The following is an 11,408-nucleotide window of genomic DNA, read 5'->3' as shown; positions in this document are numbered from 1 at the left end:
AAATTTTGTTTAAATTCTCCAGTGTCAGTCTAAACTTGCAGAGAAAGAGAGAACATCACATGTGTAAAGCCTGCTTTTTATTGCTGAAAGGCAAAAGCTGAAATCCATCCAGCTGTGCCTGTAGGGAGAGCAAAAGCTAATGAGCTGGTGTCCTATGGTGGGAGTATGTGCTGGGCATCTCTGAAATCTAGCAGAGCAGAAGAGATTTTTCTCTCTATTTTGGGGTGAAGCATAACTCACAGTGCATGTTTCTCATTTTTAATGTGTTCAAGTGGAGAAACTAAACTGTGTGCATTTGCTGCTGTGAAATAGTTTCTCTGCTTTAACAGAAATAAATCTTATGACAAACTGACATGCTTCTTCCTCAAAGGCAGCAGAACAGACATGTATTTTTAGGAACACAGGCATCCTCAAGAGATCCTTATGTGTTTCAAGGCAGCCACAAGATGCTTAAGGGTAGGTTGCTCTGGAATAAAATCCTGATGTAGACAGTCCACCTTGAGTCTCACCTGCCAGTGGCTGGTTCATGCTTTGAAATATATTTCTAATTTCTCTGCTGTAACTCTTTAATATTTTGGGGAGATCCTGCTAAACTTCCCAATAATCTAAGTTATTGAAGTTAATAAGTGAAGTTACTGAAGTGTCTCATTGGTTGTGGTTTAACCCCAGCTGGCAACTAAGTACCACGCAGCCACTAACTCACTCTCCCGCAACCCCCAGCAGGATGGGGAGGAGAATCAAGAAAAAGGTAAAACTTGTGGATTGAGATAAGAACAACTTAATAATTGAAATAAAATAAAACACAATAACAACAACAATTGTCATGAAAAGGAAAGAGAAAAAGAGAGGAATAAAACCCAAAAGGAAAAACAAAAGAAACAAAAAAAAAAAAAAGCCCACGAAGTGATGCACAGTACACATGCTCACCACCTGCTGACAGATGCCCAGCCAGTTCCTGAGCAGCAACCACCACCACCAGCCAACTGCTCCAGGTTTATATACTGGGCATGACATATGGTACAGAATATCCCTTTGCCCAGTTTGGGTCAGCTGTCCTGGCTGTGTCCCCTCCCAGCATCTTGTGCCCCTCCAGCCTTCTCACTGGGAGGGCCTGAAAAGCTGAGAAGTCCTTGACTTAGTATAAACGTTACTTAGCAACAATTAAAAACATCAGTGTGTTATCAACGTTATTCTTATAATAGATCCAAACCACAGCACTGTACTAGCTACTAAGAAGAAAATTAATACTATCCCAGCTGAAACCAGGACAGTATTCACATCTTATTTCATACCATTTATGTCATGCCACACTTTCCAATACACCATCACCTTTCCTGTCTTTTGATATAAACACACAGGTATCATTCCCTTAGTCTATGCACCATCCCTCTAGAAGTCCATTGAGCTTATTTAGTCTACAACGTTGGGCTCCATCTGCCATTACCAGTCCTTCAGAGCAGGAAAGATGGTGTGTGCTGTGGGACTGTTGCATGTGGAAGCCTGTTCTTATTCTATCACTGCTGTGTTGGTCTGGTTTCATCAAAGTCCGTTCTTCATTAATGCAGCAATTGGAAGGGAGTCAGGTTCAGCTTTCCAAATCCGGAATGGCAGAGACAGGTGCCATGAGGTGCCCAGTGCAACAGTGGGCATAGAGAAGTAACAGTACATAGTGTTTTATAGTAATTAACATCACACAATTTAATTCATCCACTATTTTTAGAATGTACATTCTCTAAAAACCCATAATGCCTAAGAAAGCCTTCTTATTGGTTGGTGGAGTCATAGCTGTCATTTTGTTGATTACATCCATTGGATTCTCATGATGTCCATCTTGCCATTTTATTCCCCAAAACTGTATCTCCTGTGTGGGTCACTTGATCTTACTTTGTTTTATGGCAGAACCAGCTTTCAGAAGGATTTGGACTACTTTCTACCATTTCTCAAAAACTTCTGCTGTATTGTTCCATACAATGATGTCACCAATATACTGCAGATGTTCCAGAGTTCCACCCTGTTCCAGTGCAGCCTAGATCAGTCCACAGCAGATGGTAAGGTTGTATTTCCACCCTGTGGCAATCAAATCCAGGTGTATTGGACACCCTTCCAAGTGAAAGAGAACTGTGGCCTGCACTCTGCTGCCAAAGGGATTGAGAAAAACACATCTGCAGTATCAGTGGTGGCAGAGCACTTGGTTGCCTTTGATTCCAGTTCATACTGAAGTTCATACTGAAGTCATAGCAGCATGACTGCATTCAGGCCATGATAGTCCACTGCTAGTCTCCATTCTCCATTAGCCATTTCACACTGGGCTATTAAAGGGTGAGCGGGTCCTGCTAATCACTCCTTGGCTCTCTAGTCAGCAAATCAGCTTATGGATGGGAATCAGGGAGTTTCGGTTGGTGTGATATTGCCACTGGTGCCCACTGTGGTAGCAATCAGCACCTGTTGTTCTTAGACCTTCAGTAACCTCACAATAGGATGACCTGAGAGACCGGGTAATAGACAAATGCTTAATTTCCTCTGTCTCCAAGGCATCTATACAGAAAGCCCACCAGTACTACTTTGGGTCCTTAAAATACACTCTCCATAGTCTATGCCAAAGATGCACGGACCCTCTGGGCCAGCCACAATGGGGTGCTTCTGCCACTCATTCCCAGCCAAGCTTATTTCAGCCTCCGATACAGTTAGCTGTTGAGATCCCTGCGTCACTCCAGAAATACAAATGGGTCCTGTCCCCTTAAAAGTTGAATGCACTAAGGTACACTGTATACCAGTACCCACAGGTCTGATGTGCCAGGCCGCAGGACACTCCTATACAGACTAAATACTTCAAGCATTATCAGTCTTTTCTGGAACAAAATAAAGATTAGCAGCATATGCCTGTTCACTGAGATGAATTCTTCCTGTCTATTTAAATGTTAGAGGTACATGTGACACTGAAAACATTAACAATACATAATGCTGCTAGTTTCCTCCTTGGACAGCATAAGCTGTTGATAGAGACTCTTGAATTTTATGGAGCTTCAGGTGCAATTCAAACAGTAAATCAGGAAATTTACCTTTGTTCTTTAACACACGTATATAGACTCACGAGTGGGGAATGGAACCAGACGATCCCCAACAGATGTAGATCCACCTGGAATCACTGGAATCAAGATGTATGTTGATTTACATCAGTTGAATTTACAGCCCATAATTTTTAAATTTCATGTAATCCAATGCCCTGTGGTTTGGACTTCTGCATATCCTGATAAATAGTCTGCTTTACCAAGAAACCAAGGTCCTAATTCATAGAATCATAGAATGGGTTGGGTTGGGAGGGACCTTAAAGACTGTCTAGTTCCAGCCCCCCTGCCTTGCACTCTTCTCAAGTGCCACTGACTTGAACATTTAACTAAAAGAAGACAGAGATACAGACTTACTGAATAGTGTCCTTTGAAAGAAAAAACTATTATAATTCTTCTTTCTCTAAATCCTTTACAGTCTTAACTGTGGCTGAGAGATTTAAAACAGGATCATATCAGGCTTTACCCAGCAAGGCTTCCAATTAGTTTTTAAGGCAATACTCATATTTTTACTGTACCAGGAGAAGCAGCAAAATTTATGGATCATTAGGCAAGTAAAGCTGAGAGGAAAGTAGTTGCAGTTACTTTAGACAAGAAATGAATGCACCTATTTCTCTCAGATTTTTATGTTCTGGGTTTATACTACATGTTACTGCCCCCATATTTCTGAAAACTGCAACTTTTTTATAATTTTATCTTTTTTCAGTGTTAAATCTCTAGCACTGCTTGAAGAGAAGGATTGTTACAGGAGAGATAGGAAATAAATTATTATCACGTTACCTGTCTGGATTCTCTTATTTTAGCTTATTTGAGGTTTTCTGAAAGTTGCTACTAACTTTTAGGGAAAATTATAATAACATGTGCTCTGAAAATGCCTGTATGTCTATTGCTATAAAGTAATCCCATTTTCTTCAGTATAGTATGAAGCTAGAGATCATAACATCAGCTTTGACAGAAAATATTACTCTAGCTTAATTAATTTAAAATGGATTAGGAACATTGATTAGTCAAATAAAGTTTCCTAATTATATGTTATTCTGGTTAATACTCTAAAATTCTATGTATGCTGTATGAAATGCCACTGTGGGCCCAGACCAACAGCCCACAATCCCAATATATGCTTCTCCTGAGCCTACCTTTGAGGTCAACACCATTATCCTGAGTAGTTGCTTTGGCATCAAGGATGTCAGGCTGAATATGTATGTATACATACGCTTGCATAAGTATGCAAGAGTTTTGCAAAACTAAGGCCTGCCTTAGTAACCCCTTGAGACTACCAGCTTTCGCACGTTGTCCTTCATCTTGCAATTAATAAGAAACTTAAGACAATTTCTACCAAGTTTTCATGCACATTCACAAACCTCCATGAGTAAACTGGACCAAGGCAACTACTAAAAAAACTGGGTATCATATGCTATGATTTAGTATTCCCAACTTTTTTCATTTTTCCTCTTTAGAACATCAAAACCATATAACTCTCTTCCTTTTTTTCCGTCTGACCTTCAGAATAACACAATTTTATTTGTCTTTCTCTTTTACGCTGTAGCACTACTTTGACAGCCAATACCGCTACCTCCTCCTTTTATCTCAGCAAGTGTTCTCACCAGTTTTGTAAAGGAATTTCACTTTCACCTCAGGGACCCCAGCATGAATAATATGAAACACCCCAGACACAATGCTAACAACTGAAATCTCTGGCGATTAGTCCAATTACTGAAGAAAGAACAAAAAAAAACCACCCAGCACTTCACTATGTCTACCTATAATTTTGTTGAAATTATATGCATTATAATGACACTTTCAACATAGCGTGTACATGCCTAATAATTCAGAGGAATTTATTCCCAGAAATCTGCCCAATGATTTACCAGGACTGCATGCATTTCCACATAAAAGATGCAAGAGTTTAATTTTAAAATATGCTTTGTATGTGAATCCAGAGCATGTTACCATTTTCATTCAAGTGCTTTACTAGGAATTCATAAAAGCACCAAGCAGCTTCCAGGCAAGTGGCAGTGTGGTGCTACTGCAGCAGGTCTGTGAGTAATCTGACTCATCTACAAGTAGTTTGACTTATAGAATCATAATTTCTCCAGGAAATGCCCTAGAAAGGGAACAAATTAAGCCAGGTTTCAATACACACTTCAGTTTACCTAATTTCTCACTTTGTGGGAAATTCAGGAACATACGGCACAGCTAAGATCCATCTCTCTTCTGCCAGCACGCACAGGAAAGTCAGTGAAGTCAGATCCTGTAGGCCAAAATACTGCTTTCAAAAATGCAATCAGGGTGGGGTGGGGCAGTGGAGGAATAGTTCCTTAGGCTTATTTACTCCTTTGCAACTCATGGCCATTGTTTAAACCCTTCATGCCCCTGACATCCTTTGATGTCTCTCCCTCCATTTTGTCATGAACCGGAGAAAAAGGTATTTTTATGAGAGTTACCCCCTTTAGCTTCGTGGAGCACAGGCTAAATAGCAGTTTATTTGGAAGCATGATTAGCACGCCAGCAAAGGTGTCCAGCTGCATCCAGACACATTACGTGACACAGTAAAACTCCTAGAGTCCTATCTCACCAGTGCTTCAGGGAAGGAGCAAATTAAGCCAAGCTACAACTTATACTCTTCAGTAAAACAGCCATAAATAGGCTGCTGGTTCATTTTGGTTTTTTAATATGCTGTTTGATACAGTTCTTCAGTGAATGGCTTAAAATATCAAATGTAAGCCTCTGTGTTCTTCTGTGAGTTAGCTGTTACGTCTTATTGGCTGCTCACTCTTTAAAAGACACATAACCATACAACCTTATTTCCATGACCTGGAGGGTTCCCCTGAGGTTTCAGAGTCTCTCTTTTCATTCATAAATTATACAGGTAAGAGCAAGAACCAGATTTACAGAAGACAGCTGTAGTAGCTTTCTATGCATGACACCACTCAACAGTGATACTTCTTACTTTCACTGAATGGTCTTGTAAATAGTTTAAAATATCAGAGCCCCCTACGATGCATATCCACAAGCTGTGTTCTCAAGTTTTTCTGGATCTTTTATATCTGTATTTCCCCTGGAGCAGTTATAGATCATATTCAGAATGAGATATAGGAGAAATAATGTAGCCAGCACTGTAAATTGAACTATGCTGACCACCAGCGAAACAACGACATCCAACTGTTCTACTTTGCTGCCCACTTGTTGTCTTATCACAAGGCATCATGTGGGCCAGTAAAAATCCACTTCAAGATCCATGTGATTCAGTTCCTTTTGCTTATACCCTTGTCTCCCCAAATAGTTTTGGCAAATAACAGCAATCATCAGTTTCCTGTTACGTTGAGCTAATTCCTTCTCTAATTTCTTTTTAAATATTTTTACAAGCACTGAAGTAATATAGTCAAATGAACCAGACATACATAGATCTGTAAACCAAGGAAGTGATAGCCCATATATCAATGGCCTTCATTTTCCTTTCCTGAAATTGGACTGATAGCCTCCTTTGAGAACAGCCAAAAATTGAATTGGATTGTTAGATTTTAACTTTTTTTTTTTTCTCATTAGTGGTTATCCATAAAACCATTGCTGCACTCAGCATTAAGTTTTCTTTCCCAAGTTGTGAGGAATAAGATGCTGGATTTCAACTTCCTTACTTTTGCTTTGAGGTAAAATTAGGCCACCTAAGCCTTGGTAAATCTGTGAAAATAGTGAGGTGATGTCTTTCTTTACTTTCCAACAGATCAATGAAAACATTTCAAAATTACAGTAAATATTAAGTATTTGGAGGAAGGAGAATACTTTTGACTTCTCAAAATAATTCTGAACTGATATGTTAGTAACCATGACAGTATCTCTGCATTTTCTATTAGAGGCTTTTAAAAAGGTTAGTTTAACAAAAACAATGAAGATGCAGAAAGAAAGAGAAATTTCAGGGGAAAGCAGTTTCCAGGCAGCACTCACAAAAGCAAAGGAAATTTGTTTTCTAAACATAGTAAGAGTCAATTTTTTGCTTAATTTTTCATAATAAGAGACCTGCTCTTTTCCTTGAGGACACAGACCAAGGCTCTCCGACACTCAGAAGAGTGCCCCAGTTCCTGAGCAACAGGATTTTAGGAGATGGGGTTCAAACTCAGGTTGCCCTGGATGCAGAAGACAGAGAACAAATTTGCAAAGCACCAGCTGGAGGCTCTTGGCCCATTTTTCCCATAGCCCACAAGAAGTGTATTAACTATTGGGCTATAAGGTATGAGGGCTTTGCCACAGTGATCCAAAGGGCTTCTGCTGAATCACAGTCCTGATAAGTGCAGTGAGCCAGCAAAGACGTTTCACGGGGGAAAAAAAAATAATTATCACCAATCATCTATTTTAAGATGCTACATGTAGATCCTATATTCATTGTAAATAGATCAGGTATTTCTTTGGTCAGTGAGGAGGAAAGGTGCATATATACATTTATATTTTATATTTTCAAAGTTCTGATGCTGCAGAAAATGATGCCAGTTATGGAAGGTAAAGGGCAAATAAGGAAGCACCAGCAGTCTGGGTAATTTTACTATTTTGGCCTTTTCAAAGACAGAACAGAAATAAGGCATTATTTTTCTTTAAGCACACTGGAAATGTAGTAACTTCTAACTAAAATAGGGCACCAAGAAGGATTGACTAAAAACTATTCTGTAGCAAAGTCCAAGACTAAAACTCAAAATACAGTCAATTAGAGAACTTAAGCCAATGTTGCCATTTAGACAAAGTCTATGTTTATGAAACTGGAAATGAAAGACAATTAAAAAGAAGGAACCGAGACTTGGGTTTTCTTTTTATTAGACATAAACTCTTTCCAACTTAGGGTAACGCTAATTTTCCTCTTGGTTTTTGCAATTAATATTTTTTAATGATTTTCTCCCTACAGATACCAGGTAAAAATCTGTGCACTCATAGTGACATAGTAAAAACTGGTTTATTTTCCTGCAGGTGGGGAAAGATTACACAATAGCTTTCATTGGATCTAAATTGTAATAATAAATTCAGAGTGTAATCTTTCCTCTTCATTTCCTTAAAGGAAAAAAAAAAAAAAAAACCAACAACTTTGTAACACTGATTATTTTGGGCTTGAACCTTTGATGTCACTTTCTCAAATATGTGCATTTTAATCATACCATCCAAAGAAAACTTCAGCTAGGATACCTGTACTTGGTAAGACTGCCAGGCAGCTTTTCCTTGTGTAGTGCCACTGACTGCAGTTCAAGGAACCATTCCACACCAGCAGAACGAACCAAATTATTTTTTTAAAAAAACTACACAGTTCCTAGCTCTGTTTACAACTGTTACCACATGCTTCCTCAGATCTCTTCACAAGCTCAGTGAGGGTGCAGTGTGGCTTTTTGCAGTTCAGGCAAGACCTGACACCTTTCAGGTCACTTACCTACTCTTAAAAAGGAAACTGTGTATTTTATCACCTGAAATCTCTGTTACCCGTCACCACAGTATTCTTCATACTGGAAGATGTTAGAAGATATAAGTAAATAGCAATAAAATATACTTGTACACAACTGAAGTACAATAAACCCCTCAGATCTGATAGGTATATGAGATATAAGAGATATAATCAGAGAACAGTCTGCAAATAAATTATTTATTCATGAAGCCAGCGTATTGACTGCCATCGTGCAGGCACTGTAAAATGCAAATATTAAAATGATACAGAAATGGTGATGCAGAAAAGAAGGTATTTAACTGCAGACAAATCTCAAGATAACACTCCGATAGTTTTAAAGGTATTCAAAGTATTTTATATCACCATAAAAACTGCTGCAAAGCACAGGTATTTCTTTGGCTACAGTGAACCATGAATAATATTGCAGAAATGCTTAATTTCATTTAACAGCATTGAGATGTGCATTTCATACAGAACATAGCCTCACTGCTGAGAAAATACAATTCACAGCAGTCCCCAGAGAAACTGGTCAAACAATCTATTGTGAATAAAACCTATTGTAAATTTGGCCATTTCTCACAGAATAATTACCCATTAATAACATTTTTCATTATTCAGCCAGCTCTAGACCATAGTATATTTATTTCTGAGGAAGGTACTAAATTATTTGAGAAACTTTTGAGTGGAAAGTTATACAGCTTCACTTAAACTTTGCACTCCCTTGAGGGATACTGGTGTGACTGAATGCTGAGTTGCATTATATATGGCACATACGTAAAGTAGAGAAAATCCCATAAATCTGATCAAGCCATTAAAAATAATCTTCGGGAAAAGACTTGTGTTTGAAAAAAATCACAATGATTAAGTGAATGCTATTATAAGTGAAGATAAATTTTGGGCCAAACTCTACAGCTGACAGCCCTCTGCCTACAGCATTTTGTATTGTGTAAACTGTCTGGTCATTAGATGTTGTGCTGTGTCCTTCCTTTTACACTACATTTCATGTTTCATGAATATTTAGTGGTGTAAACAAAGAAGAAGTATTGTGGGGGTAAAAAATGTTTTCATTCAATATCCAAATGCAATCACAAAAAGCTTTTTGCAGACCATGACAGTGGCAGGCACCTTCACCTCTGCTTTCCATGAGAATAAGCAAAGCTTTATAGCTTTTTCAGAGTTAAAATTACCTAGGCTGACTGGACGTTAAGGTTTGATACAACTGCTAATCTATTCCTCCACCCTGGCATGAAAAAGGGTTCTGATCTTCAGCACTGGTTCCTTTGTCAAAGTATATAACCTACTACAGAGGATATGCCCAGACTTCTCCTATAGCCAACAGAGACAAATAAGTGTATCCAGGAGATAATTCACCCAAGATAGTTATCAGGAAAGATTTTTGTCCATTTAGTAAAGTAGCTGTCTAAATGAAAATTTTATACTTCATTCTCAAATGCTAGTTAGCTGAATGTAGGTGAGACAACGCTGTCCTTGGTTGATATATTCTCTTAATGACTAAGGCAGTGCCCTACTCACCACAATACCAGAGATGTACATTCCTAAGCCTAATGTGTCAGAGCTATTCTCTCTTATAAGAAAGTACCCAGCAAAGCAGTCAGTGGAATCTGTGTCTGCTACACCCACACTGAGTGCCACAGCCACCAGACCACTAGGTGTTTGGGGACAGTATTATTTTTGATGTGTTCCATGTTTTCAGGTTTGTTCCTCTGAAAAGCTTTAGCCGACTAAATAGATATTTTCTGACAAATACCAAAAGTAAGAAAAATAAATCTAACTGCTTACTACTAAATGCTTGCATTTAAGAAACTGTGCTGACCAACGCATTCAGTCTGCCACCCCAATTGCTTTTTACTAACAGTATCTTTCCTTTGGAGCTGGATCATTGTCACTACATGCCACTCCAGACTCATGGAAGACCTGTCCATCTGTAAGCCTCTGCTTTATACCTCACTGTCTTCTCTTTAGATTATGGATAAAGTTCTTAAAATTAGCACAAGGCCTGTACACATAGTCCAAATGACTGCCAAGCAGCCCACATCACATTTTTCTTTTAAGCACTTTTCTCCCTATGTCTCTGGAAGCAGCCTTCATAATTCAGGGAATGCCTTTACATATTTTGTGTATTTTTCAGAGCTTTCAGAGATAAGTTAACCTTTAAGCACCTTTTGCCTCCTTCCAAAGCCATTAAAACCTTTGGTTGCCCTGTTTCTAAGAAGCCTGCTGCAATGCACTTATCTACAGATTACTGGAAGCTCACTTCTTTCATATGAAAAAGGTATTTAGCTTTCCAACATAAGTCAGCAGCTAGAGTGAAAAGCGATTAGATATGAGAGGAATAAGCAAAAAAACACATGTATTGATGTCTTAATCCTTTCAAACTACAGTACCAGAAAGCTGGTGATAAATGGCAGTTTTCAAACCATAAAAAAAAATAACATTATTTTCACTTTATAGTAGCTGAACATTCTGCCTCCTGATTTCATAGCAGGAAAACTGGAAAGTCAAATTATTTAGAGACTAAGTGTTTCAAATATAGCAAGATACAAGCACATTCATATTTATAGAGATAATATTGTTCCTTCAAATGAGTATGTCGGTTCTCATCTCTTGATGACAAATGTATTTTATCACAACACTTACAACCACTACAGAATATTTATTAAGACACGTTTTATTCCCCTAATTATGTCTACAAGGCACACATTTATGAGAACAGAAGAATTGGAGAAAACATTTCTTCCTGCATTTACAGATTCACAGTTGACACTTTAATTTCTGTGGAACACTGTCAATACCACACAATGCAACAGGGATCATTAGGAGAAGAAGATGAGATGAACTGACAGAGGGTGGCAAACCATCTGAAATTTTAAGTGAATGCTGCTGAAGCCTATTTGCCAAGTTCACTGAAC

Source organism: Falco punctatus, assembly GCF_963210335.1.
Source record: "Falco punctatus genome assembly, chromosome: 3".
Classification (NCBI taxonomy): Eukaryota; Metazoa; Chordata; class Aves; order Falconiformes; family Falconidae; genus Falco; species Falco punctatus.
Note: the sequence above shows the minus strand (reverse complement) of the source record.